Genomic DNA, 12,089 nt, shown 5'->3' with positions numbered 1-12,089 from the left:
CCACCTGGGTTCTGTATCCCTGAATACGCTAACAGAAATCTTATCAACCTCAGCATTGAAGTTTTCAATTGATCCCGGCATCCACGGCCGGGGCGGGGGAGAGAGTTCTAGATTTCCACTCCCCTTGGATGGGTTCCTGACATCACGTCGGAATTGGCTGGCTTGAATCTGATGGGTTTTTTGGTCATTGTTTTGGAGTCCCCTGTTATACAGCTTTGAATTTAAACGCCTTCCAAGCATTCCAGTTTATTGAGACAAAGAAGGGCAGTAATTCAATTATTTCACACTTCCAGCACCAACTCAAACGTAAACAGTTGCAACTCATTAACTCTTTACTGAACTTTAATTCTAACTGAACATCAACTTCCAACTGAACTTTAACTCTTAAACTGAACATCAACTTTAACTAAACATCAACTATTTAAGTTTTGGAAAACCTTGGCCAAGAAATATCCTTGATGTAGCATCTATCTTCTCCTTCTCTGAAGCATCCTTCAGGGCACAGGTCTTCTTGCGATGGTTGGTCTCTTCGCATTATGGCTGCCAAACAAAGGACTCTCATGCCTTTTTATCCACAATTCTCCACTTGCTTCCGGAAGATTCTCTGTTATCCAGCTAATTGTGTAACCAGAAGCCGATCACGTGGCTCGAACATCCAGTGAAATTACTTTTGAACGACGCCATGATGCTTAGTTATTTGACGTGTCCCAAACATAGCAGCCATATAAATCAAAGTCACATTGTCTTGGTTAATGTAAACAACTTCCCTTATTTGGGCCAACACATTTCAGATCACAGCTCCCCGACCAGAGCCTCTTTATGATCTGCATCTGATTTTAATCTATAAATTGACTAAAAATCCCAGCGTGCTTAGCTCTCAGCCAGAATAGCCATTTTAAAGCTACTCTTGCCATTATTGTTGTTAAATCATTGTTGCAGTCATTCTTTCTCCGTCCACGCCTCTCAACCAGAAGAACTCATTTCTCTCTCCACTTATTCCATGGAATCCTTCAATCATCTTAAACACTAGTCCACTGAACCCAAGGGGAGCAACATAAACCTGAGGCAAAATAGAAGGTCTTTCTTTTCCCCAGAAGTTGAACCTAAGAATATTGCCTCCCCGATGACCCCTTTAGACCAGAAGGCCCCAGGTTTGCTTTGCAGCCTGAGCTTAATTAGTTGACCACAGTCATGGCAGCAATTGATGTCAAAGGTCAGACAACATGCATGGGACCAGATTCCAGCAAGGGGTCACTATTTTCAGGTGGAAAAAGGAAACAAAAAAAAATGTCCTCCCTTTTCCCCGGGGAGGGGAATGCCCCAACATTTTGCCTCAATTCCCTGGAATTTATGGATTGGAGAATTGTATTTGAGAAACTATGCATTGGCAAGCAGTAGCGAGCAATTCTGCATTGCTTGGGAATGCAGCAAAAAGCCTTGAAGAGTTTGTGTGGCTTTACTTAATCTGCTCAGATTAGCTTCGATGTGGAGATGCCGGCGTTGGACTGGGGTGGGCACAGTAAGAAGCCTCACAACACCAGGTTAAAGTCCAACAGGTTTATTTGGAATCATGGGCTTTCGGAGCGTTGCCCCATCATCAGGTGAACGACTCATCTGATGAAGGAGCGGCGCTCTGAAAGCTCGTGCTACCAAATAAACCTGTTGGACTTTAACCTGGTGTTGTGAGACTTGTTTGTACAGATTACCTTTGTCTTTTTATGTTTTCGAGTGGTAGGTAGGTGTTTGTGTGGGGTGAGTGGAATTTTAGTTGCAAAAGCAAAAACCCAAACACAAGGTCACATTCATCAGGAATGAGCTTTACACAGCAATTCAGTGCGTTAGCGTAAGACTTGGCTTTGTAAGTGTTGAGTGCAGCAGGAATGAGAAATTGCTATGAAGTTTCATTGGCCCTGAGGTGGCAGCATGAGATATGAGCTTCACTTTGTTTCAGAATCGCTTGGGAAACACTTTCCGATGCTTTGTTGCATTAAAATGCTTTGTAAATGCAAGTTCTTGCAGTTGGGAACTGCTCACAATGTCAAAGTATCCCCTGCTGTTTTAACAGAGATGGTAGGACATTTAAAGGGATTCGCACCGCCACTGAAATAGTACTGAGAGGAACAGGCGGCGCGGTGGCACAGTGGTTAGCACTGCTGCCTCACAGCGCCAGGGACCCGGGTTCAATTCCCGGCTTGGGTCACTGTCTGTGTGGAGTTTGCATGTTCTCCCCACGTCTGCGTGGGTTTCCTCCGGGTGCTCCGGTTTCCTCCCACAGTCCAAGGATGTGCGGGTTAGGTGGATTGGCCATGCTAAAATTGTCTCTTAGTGTCAGGTGGACTAGCAAGATAAATACGTGGGGTTATGGAGATGGGGCCTGGGTGGGATTGTGGTCGGTGCAGACTCAATGGGCCGAAAGGCCTCCTCCTGCACTGTCGGGATTCTATGAAACTGCAGTTAGCTTGTGAGAGCGTGTGGCAGCTTTACAGGGCTGTCATTAGAAACATGAATGAAAAAACGGCTTGGAAAAGTGAAAACGTCGGGAGCAGTCTCAGAGGGAAGATAGTGGCAGGAAATGATTCCGAAAGGAGGTCCATTCGAAATTTTAAAAAGGCGATGTGTTGCCAAAGGCACAGCCAGCGGTTAGGACAAGAATGTGCATTCTCACATTGGAAGGGACAGGTTCATGGCGTTTTGGAGCAGAATGCAAAATGATGGTGTGCGTTGAATCGACAGATTGCACAAAGGTCACTTTGTGACTGGATGGAGGTCAGCGGTGAGGCAAAGAGAAAGTGACGGCGGTTTTGGGGGAAGGTAGCATGGAAGAGCACCCGGGAAGAGCCGGGGAACTGTTCGGAGTGTAAGGAAGTCCGTTAGAAGGCACTGCAATCGATTCTGGTTCGGATCATTTAGCTTACCCTCCACCCACAGGTAGATGTGGTCTTCCTGTACCCCGGTGAAGTACCCTGGATAATAAATGGCAGTTCACAGCTATCTGGTATCCAGTGGATGGGCACTTCAGAAAATCAGTATGGCATGGCCACACATTCTTATTGGAATGAATGATATGACCAGTGACGCAATTAATGTCATTGTAAATACAAAGCCCCAAAATCAGATATTCCCCCTGAAATAACATTTAACTGAAGCAGCCTCTTTGGATGCCTTATTCCAGAGAAGATATCAGTGGCCACAGAGAGCATACCAACTGGATTCACTAGCCTCGCATCATAACTAACGCCTCCTCCAGCCCTGCCATCATCTTAAAGAAACTAGGACACCTTTGATTATAAGAAAGAAGATTAAGAGACGATTTAATCACAGTAACAAGGCATGTGACAGCAATACCAAAGTACAGACACTGTAAAGTCTGGTATATAAACCACATCATGTTTCATGTCAACCAATGCCAACAATGCTAACTATTCCGAAATGTCAGCTATACAATGAGAGAGTGCCTGACATAGACACTCAAATGAGGGCAGGATTTTCCCTGTGGGCTTCTGAGCCCCACGGTCAGGTTCAAATGGGCGTTAGACCCCAGCACCCTGTGGAAAACGGTCACCCTTGGTGATTTTTGTTTCCCTGGAACAGCCATTTAATGGCAAGAGACGGGCTCCATGCTCAGGGTGGGCTGTCACAGCTGGAGAGTCAGTCAGAGGCTTGAAAGGAGCAGCAGGCTGTATGGAGGGTACGTAAGAGAGAGGGTGCTTCAAGATGGAGGGACTTTCTCTCCCAACTATCCAATTTGATTTATTATTACCACATGTATTGGGATACAGTGAAAAGTATTGTTTCTTGCGCGCTATACAGGCAAAGCATACCGTTCATAGAGAAGGAAAGGAGAGAGTGCAGAATGTAGTGTTACAGTCATAGCTAGGGTGTAGAGAAAGATCAGCTTAATGCAAGGTAGGTCCATTCAAAAGTCTGACAGCAGCAGGGAAGAAGCTGTTCTTGAATCGGTTGGTATGTGATCTCAGACTTTTGTATCTTTTTCCCGACGGAAGAAGGTGGAAGAGGGAATGTCCGGGGTGCGTGGGGTCCTTAATTATGCTGGCTGCTTTTCCGAGGCAGCGGAAAGTGTAGACAGAGTCAATGGATGGGAGGCTGGTTTGCGTGATGGATTGGGCCACATTCACGACCCTTTGTAGTTCCTTGCGATCTTGGACAGAGCAGGAGCCATACCAAGCTGTGATACAACCAGAAAGAATGCTTTCTATGGTGCATCTGTAAAAGTTGGTGAGAGTCGTAGCTGACATGCCAAATTTCCTTAGTCTTCTGAGAAAGTAGAGGCGTTGGTGGGCTTTCTTAACTATAGTGTCGGCATGGGGGGGACCAGACAGGTTGTTGGTGATCTGGACACTTAAAAACCTGAAGCTCTCGACCCTTTCTACTTCATCCCCGTTGATGTAGACAGGGGCATGTTCTCCTTTACGCTTCCTGAAGTGTGCTATTTTAAAATCAAAGTAAAAAATGGATCTTGCAGCCAGGCCACCCTTGTGGGGGTGGAAGCCCCTCCACAGGGCATTTGTGGCTGGTCATTCTACCAGGATCTGTTGGCCTGCCTGGAGGACTGGTCTACTGCTCGGCTGGTGGGAGGCTACCTCTGGGGGGTAGAAGCATTCCCCGCCACCTCTGGGCACCTGGAGGTCAACTGGAAAATCCCAGTCAGCCTGCTTCAATTAGCCTGAATAGGCCCTTAACTTTATAACCATTGTGTCCCAGCCCCGGGGAGGGGTCAGGGGGTGGGGGAGGGGTCAGGGGGTGGGGGAGGGTGCTGCTACATCCTGCCCTGATACACTATGTTTTACAATGCATGGCAAACTGTTAAAATGAAGTCAGTTAGAGAGTCATAGTCAGCCATAGTCTTAGGATAAGGGGCAGCAAATTTAAAACAGGGTTGAGAAGAAACTACTTCTCCCAAAGGGTTGTGGATCTGTGGAATTCGCTGCCCCAAAGTGCGGTGGATGCTGGGACAGTGAGTACATTTAAGGAGGAGTTAGACAGATTTTTAATTGGGAATGGGTTAAAGGGGGGAAGGCAGGAAAATGGGGATGAGGAGCATATCAGCCATGGCGGAGCGGACTCGATGGGCCGAACGGCCTAATTCTGCTCCTATATCTTATGAACTTATAAATACTGTAACATTGACACTCGTAAGGATGCTCTGATGAAATCCGAGCCGGAAGAAAGGCTAGAAAAAAGGTCAGAGCTGTTTTGCTGAGAATTAAGGAGATTATGGGAGATAAAATGATGAAGGGATGGGATGGAATTGATAGAATCAGATTGTTGCCAGTGATTGAGGTTCCTCGAATGTTGGGATATAGATTTAAGATTTGATGTGAGGGATTTAAATTGGAGAGATGGCGAAAGCTGTTCACAGAGGCTTTATGAGGCTGTGGGCCACACCGCTGGAGTTTGGTGATTGAAGGAGAGATCAGGTCAACGTTTAAGAATAAAGGGATGTGGGAACAGGTACACGGGATTTGGAGCATCACTCATGTGGAGCATAAACACTGACACAGACGAGTGGGGCCGAATGGCCTGTTTCTGTGCTGCTTGGATATGGAGACCAGAGAGCCCTAGGCGGGGTGTGGGGTGGGAGGGAAAGAGAGACAGGGGGTGATTATCTGTTCACAATCTGACAACAAACACCCAAAATAGCCCAGAATCCTTCTTTGCTTTGTTTAGACACAGTAGAACAGAGAGATGTATTCAAGAGGCGGCTGGATATAGCGCTTGGGGCGAATGGGGTTAAAGGTTATGGGGAGAAAGCAGGATGAGGCTATTGAGTTGGACGATCAGCCATGATCGTGATGAATGGCGGAGCAGGATCGAAGGGCCGAATGGCCTCCTCCTGCTCCTATCTTCTATGTTCCTGTGTTTAGGGATCAACAGCATCCTGTGATGTGAACAATCACATGTTTTTAGACATAAAAATACATGCCAGTAAAATGCTTGTGGTTCTGGATTTACATGAGGTAGCTGTTAATGCCACGATCACACTGGTTTTATATACTTTTTTATATCTAACTCCGGGATTACAGCGTGTACTCAGCGACAGACTGTGCCTGCCATTCAGTTGGCAAATCCAGTCATTTTCTAACCTTTTGTAACAATGACCCGTTTCGGGAAAGCTTGGGCCACGTCACACTGTGAGCTCACAAACAGGCCTGTCTTAATAGTTAGCCTGCCTACACAGCCCTCCAAGGGCCCCTCTACAACACTGTTCCCTCCCTCCTGAAGAACTACCTTAAACCCTTCTGTTTTTGTTATTAGCTATCAGCAAACAGTGAAAAGGCAAACTAGTGACACATTCTCTTAGTGCATTGTAAGCTTGGAGCATTGGGCACACGCTCACACAAGACTAGGTTTTAGCATTGGGCAACACTTGTCTTTGATTGATCTTGGAGCTTGCTTGGTTTTGGCAGATTTTGTTGTGACTGATGGCAAGACTTCGCGCCTGGGTCTGCCGCAATGTGTATGTTTGGGAAATAAAAAGAGCAACCGTGCTTCAGAAATGTGTTGCATTTGTTCAAAATGTCCTTCAGAGAATCCTGTGGGTGACTGAGCGATGAGGTCTCAGCCTAAGACATCTGGCCAGGGAGGAAGGGGCAATCTTGACCAAACTCGCCAGCTGGGAATCCCGCAGAATTGGGTGCAACGCTGGTTTGCCATCCTGCCTCCTGTTACTCTCCAGAGTCAAAAGGAGTGTATGATCGGATGGGGTGTGAATCCACGAACATGCTCCGTTGTAGCCCGGGATTTTCGGTTAAGCACCACTACAGTCAAGCACATAAGAGTTACAGCTTCGTGCACGAGAAAGGAAATGTAAATTCTCGATAGAAAGAAGCCATAATGGCTCAAGTCTATCTGAGAGAACGTTAGTTTTTGTCGATCCTGATGCTACCCCAGGTCTAACCTCTTAATTCCAGCCACAGAAAATGTCTGAGACCTTGAAACTGGGCTGACTTTATCAAAGGTGGCACCTTCTGGGCCCTTTGGCCTGGGGGCCTATGTGGTCAAATATACTGGCCCCCCACTCCTCACAATGTAATACTGTGCTAACACTCACATATTCTTCACATATGAAGAATGACTACATGAGTGAGGTATCTGAGAGCTGTCACGTGACTGCCACACCCAGGAGTAAACAATCTCACGGAGCAATGGGGTAAAAATAGGTTTGTTCTTTTGGATCTTCCTGCTCTTAGAACAACAGTTCACCAAAAATTCCATTCTGAATGATTTGTTTAATTTTTAAATTCTTTTAAAATAAAATCTTCGCACAGTCACGGTGGCACAGTGGTTAGCACTGCTGCCTCACAGGGTCGGGGACCCGGGTTCGATTCCCGGTTTGGGTCACTGTCTGTGTGGAGTCTGCACGTTCTCCCCGTGTCTGTGTGGGTTTCCTCCGGGTGCTCCGGTTTCCTCCCACAGTCTGAAAGATATGCAGATTAGGTACATTGGCCATGCTAAATTCTCCCTCAGTGTACCCGAACAGGAGTGTGGCGACTAGGGGATTTTTACAGTAACTTCATTGCAGTGTTAATGCAAGCTGACTTGTGACACTAATAAATAAACTTTAAACAAATAACGTCAGAAGTGGGGATGTTTGCCGATGATTGCACAATGTTCAGCACCATTCGCAACTCCTCAGATACTGAAGCAGTTCATGTCCCAATGCAGCAAGACCTGGACAATATCCAGGCTTGGGCTGACAAGTGGCAAATAACATTCACACCACACAAGTAAGTGGCCAGGCAATGACCATCTCCAATAAGAGAAGATCTAACCATCAACCCGTGACACTCAGTGGTATTACTATCACTGAATTGCCCACTTTCAACATCCTGGGGAGGTTACCACTGATCAGAAACTGAACTGGACCAGCCATATAAATGCTCGTGACCTGTGACTACAAGATGCATTGCAGGAACTCACCAAGGCTCCTTCGACAGAACCTTCCAAACCCATGAGCTCTGCTAGGTAGAAGAATTAAGGCAGCAGATGCACACGAACACCATCACCTGGAAGTTTCCTCCAAGCCACATGCCATTCTGATTTGGAAATATATCACCGTTCCTTCACTGTCGCTGCGTTAAATCCTGGAACTCCCTCCCTAACAGCACTGTGGGAGGACCTACACCATAGGGACTGTAGTGATTCAAGAAGGCAGCTCACCACCACCTACTCAAGGGCAATTAGAAATGGGCAATAAATCATAGAATCCCTACAGTGCAGAAGGAGGCCATTTGGCCCATCAGGTCCGCACCAACTCTCCAACAGAGCATCTTACCAAGGCCCATCCCCATAACCCTACATATTTATCCCATTAATCGCCCTAACTTATACTTCTTGGGACACTAAGGGGCAATTTAGCATGGCTGATCCACCGAACCTGCACATCTTGGGACATTAAGCGGCAATTTAGCATAGCCAATCCACCTAACCTGCACATCTTTGGACACTAGGGGGCAATTTAGCATGGCCAATCCACCTAACCTGCACATCTTTGGACACTAAGGGGCAATTTAGCATGGCCAATCCACCTAACCTGCACATCTTTGGACACTAGGGGGCAATTTAGCACGGCCAATCCACCTAACCTGCACATCTTTGGACACTAAGGGGCAATTTAGCATGGCCAATCCACTTAACCTGCACGTCTTTGGACACTAAGGGGCACTTTAGCGTGGCCAATCCACCTAACCTGCACATCTTTGGACACTAAGGGGCAATTTAGCGTGGCCAATCCACCTAACCTGCACGTCTTTGGACACTAAGGGGCACTTTAGCGCGGCCAATCCACCTAACCCGCACATCTTGGGACATTAAGCGGCAATTTAGCACGGCCAATCCACCTAACCCTCACATCTTGGGACATTAAGTGGCAATTTAGCACGGCCAATCCACCTAACCTGCACATCTTTGGACTGTGGGAGGAAACTGGGGCACCCGGAGGAAACCCACACAGACACGGGTGGCACGGTAGCACAGTGGTTAGCACTGCTGCTTCACAGCTCCAGGGACCTGGGTTCAATTCCCGGCTTGGGTCACTGTCTGTGTGGAGTCTGCACATTCTCCTCGTGTCTGCGTGGGTTTCCTCCGGGTGCTCCGGTTTCCTCCCACAGTCCAAAGATGTGCGGGTTAGGTTGATTGGCCATGCTAAAAAAATTGCCCCTTAGTGTCCTGAGATGCGTAGGTTAGAGGGATTAGTGGGTAAAATATGTAGGGAAATGGGGTTAGGGCCTGGGTGGGATTGTGGTCGGTGCAGACTCGATGGGCCGAATGGCCTCTTTCTGTACTGTAGGATTTCTATGATTCTATGACACTGGGGGAGATGCACAGTCACCCAAAGCCGGGATTGAACCCGGATCCCTGGCAGTGTGAGGAGTGCGAACCACTGTGCTGTCCCATCGTTTTTGTTTGTTTAAATATCCTTAAATGCAATTTAAGAAGGCTCCCCAAGCTAGCTCTCACAAACAAATAAAGTGTTTTGAAGAAGAATAGGGGAATCCTCCTTAATGTCCCGGTCAATATTTATCCTTCAATCAACACCACAAAAACAGAGGATCTGGTCATTGTCACATTGCTGTTTGTGGGAGCTGGCTGTGTATTAATTGGCTATCACCTTTCCTACATCACAACAGTGACTACACTTCAAAAAGTTGTTCATTAGCTGTCAGGCACTTTGAGATGTCCTGAAGTTATGGGAGAGAAATGGTTTGAGAAATACATTCATTTCTGGTCTGTATATATCCCTGTAATCTTTCTGAAAACTGCCTGTACAAACAGGCACCCAGGAACCCATTCAAAATTCCCAGAGGATGTGCTCAGAGGGCAACAGCAGAGTCTTTTTTAATTCATTGGTGGGACATGGGCGTCGCTGGCTGGCCAGCATTTATTGCCCATCCCTAGTTGCCCTTGAGAAGGTGGTGGTGAGCCGCCATCTTGAATCGCTGCAGTTCACGTGCTGTGGGTTGACCCACAATGCCGTTAGGGAGGGAATTCCAGGATTTTGACCCAGCGACAGTGAAGGAACGGCGATATATTTCCAAGTCAGGATGGTGAGTGGCTTGGAGGGGAACTTGCAGGTGGTGGTGTTCCCATGTATCTGCTGCCCTTGTCCTTCTAGAAGTGGTCGTGGGTTTGGAAGGTGCTGTCTAAGGATCTTTGGTGAGTTGTTGCAGTGCATCTTGTAGATGGTACACACTGCTGCTACTGAGTGGTGGAGGGAATTAGAATTAAGGCCATAAATTAGTGTTGTTACAAGCAACAATGTTGCAATGCTCCGTGGGTGAATGAGAGAACAGAGAGGCAGAGTAACCAGAAGATGGAGCACTCTATGCTTGTCCACATTGTGGCTCCCTCTCCTCCTTTAGGACCCTACTTAATATCCACCTCTTTGACCAAGGTTTTAGACACCTGGCCGAATAGCTTGGTGTCTAATTTTGTTCTCTAACACTCCTGTGAAGCGCCTTGGGATCTTTTACCACATTGGCCATCTGGGTATTTTTAAACATTGGCTTAACTGAAAAATGTATTTCTTTAAAATAAAGATTCACATGCAAACCATGTAAAGTAAAAGTTAAAGTTTATTTATTAGTGTCACAAGTAGGCTTACATTAACACTGCAATGAAGTTACTATGAAAATCCCCTAGTCGCCACACTCCTGTTCGGGTACACTGAGGGAGAATTTAGCACGGCCAATCCACCTAACCAGCACGTCTTGTGGACTGTGGGAGGAAACCGGAGCACCCGGAGGAAACCCACGCAGACACGGGGAGAATGTGCAGACTCCACACAGACAGTGACCCAAGTCCGGAATTGAACCCGAGTCCCTGGCGCTGTGAGGTAGCAGTACCAACCACTGTGCCACCTGCAGTCTCTATAGTGATGTGATGCTTTTATGTAATGTTTCTCTTCTGGTAAGTGCCACTTTCCCTTTCTCAAGCCACGGCATTGCCAACTCCTGGTTGCCTAGCAACCCACAGGAGCCATCAAAGGTTGTAGGCTACAAGGGTTGTGTTTACTCTCTCACATCCTATTCCAGGAAGCAGTTGCCAAAATAAACTGGGAATATTTGCCAAGGACACCTTTTGGCAACCTTTTCAAATTGCATTTAAGGATATTTAAACAAAAAAGAGAGTACCATACCTCAAAGCTATTAAACACACCACAGTTCACCGCACGCCAATAGGCTGCGTGTCTTAAAATTGCATTGTAGGGCTTGAAAAGCAGACAAGCTTTACTTTCTGATGAAGTCTGCAGATACTTCCAGATCCCAAATACCCAAATGGTATCCATTAATAAAACACAGCAGTGGTCAATGTGTAGTAGGCCGCAGGCTTTCCACAATTCACTCCCCTCCCCTCCCCATCGGAGAAGACAGCAGTGTTCTTTACGCCTGAGCATTGGTGCTGTTCCTGGATGCATACGCATCAGGGCTACAGTAGTGATTACGTTATGGAACTAATCACCCAGAGGCCTGGATTAATGATTCAGATGTGGAGATGCCGGCGTTGGACTGGGGTAAGCACAGTAAGAAGTCTCACAACACCAGGTTAAAGTCCAACAGGTTTATTTGGTGTTTGCTACCAAATAAACCTGTTGGACTTTAACCTGGTGTTGTTAAAACTCTTAATGATTCAGAGACAATGTAGCACGGCCAATCCACCTAACCTGCACATCTTTTGGAGTGTGGGAGGAAACCAGAGCACCTGGAGGAAACCCACGCAGACACGGGGAGAATGTGCAGACTCCGCACAGACAGTGACCCAAGCTGGGAATCGAACCTGGGCCCTTGACGCTGTGAGGCAGCAGTGCTAACCACTGTGCCACCGTGCCGCCTGGTTGGGGAATGTGCCAGCATTCATAAATACCTTTCTATTCATGGTTGGGTGGTGAGAGGAAAAATCAGGGCTGTTCAGATGAAACCCCTTCCTGTCCATAACAGTCACCGAAGGAGTTTTCAGGCTACACCTACAACGTATTACATTGCATTGTCCAGCACAGAAACAGGCCATTCGGCCCAACTAGTCCAGCATGGTGTTTCTGCTCCACACGAGCCTCTTTCATTTCACCCTGA

This window comes from Mustelus asterias, chromosome X, assembly GCF_964213995.1.
Source record: "Mustelus asterias chromosome X, sMusAst1.hap1.1, whole genome shotgun sequence".
Classification (NCBI taxonomy): Eukaryota; Metazoa; Chordata; class Chondrichthyes; order Carcharhiniformes; family Triakidae; genus Mustelus; species Mustelus asterias.
Note: the sequence above shows the minus strand (reverse complement) of the source record.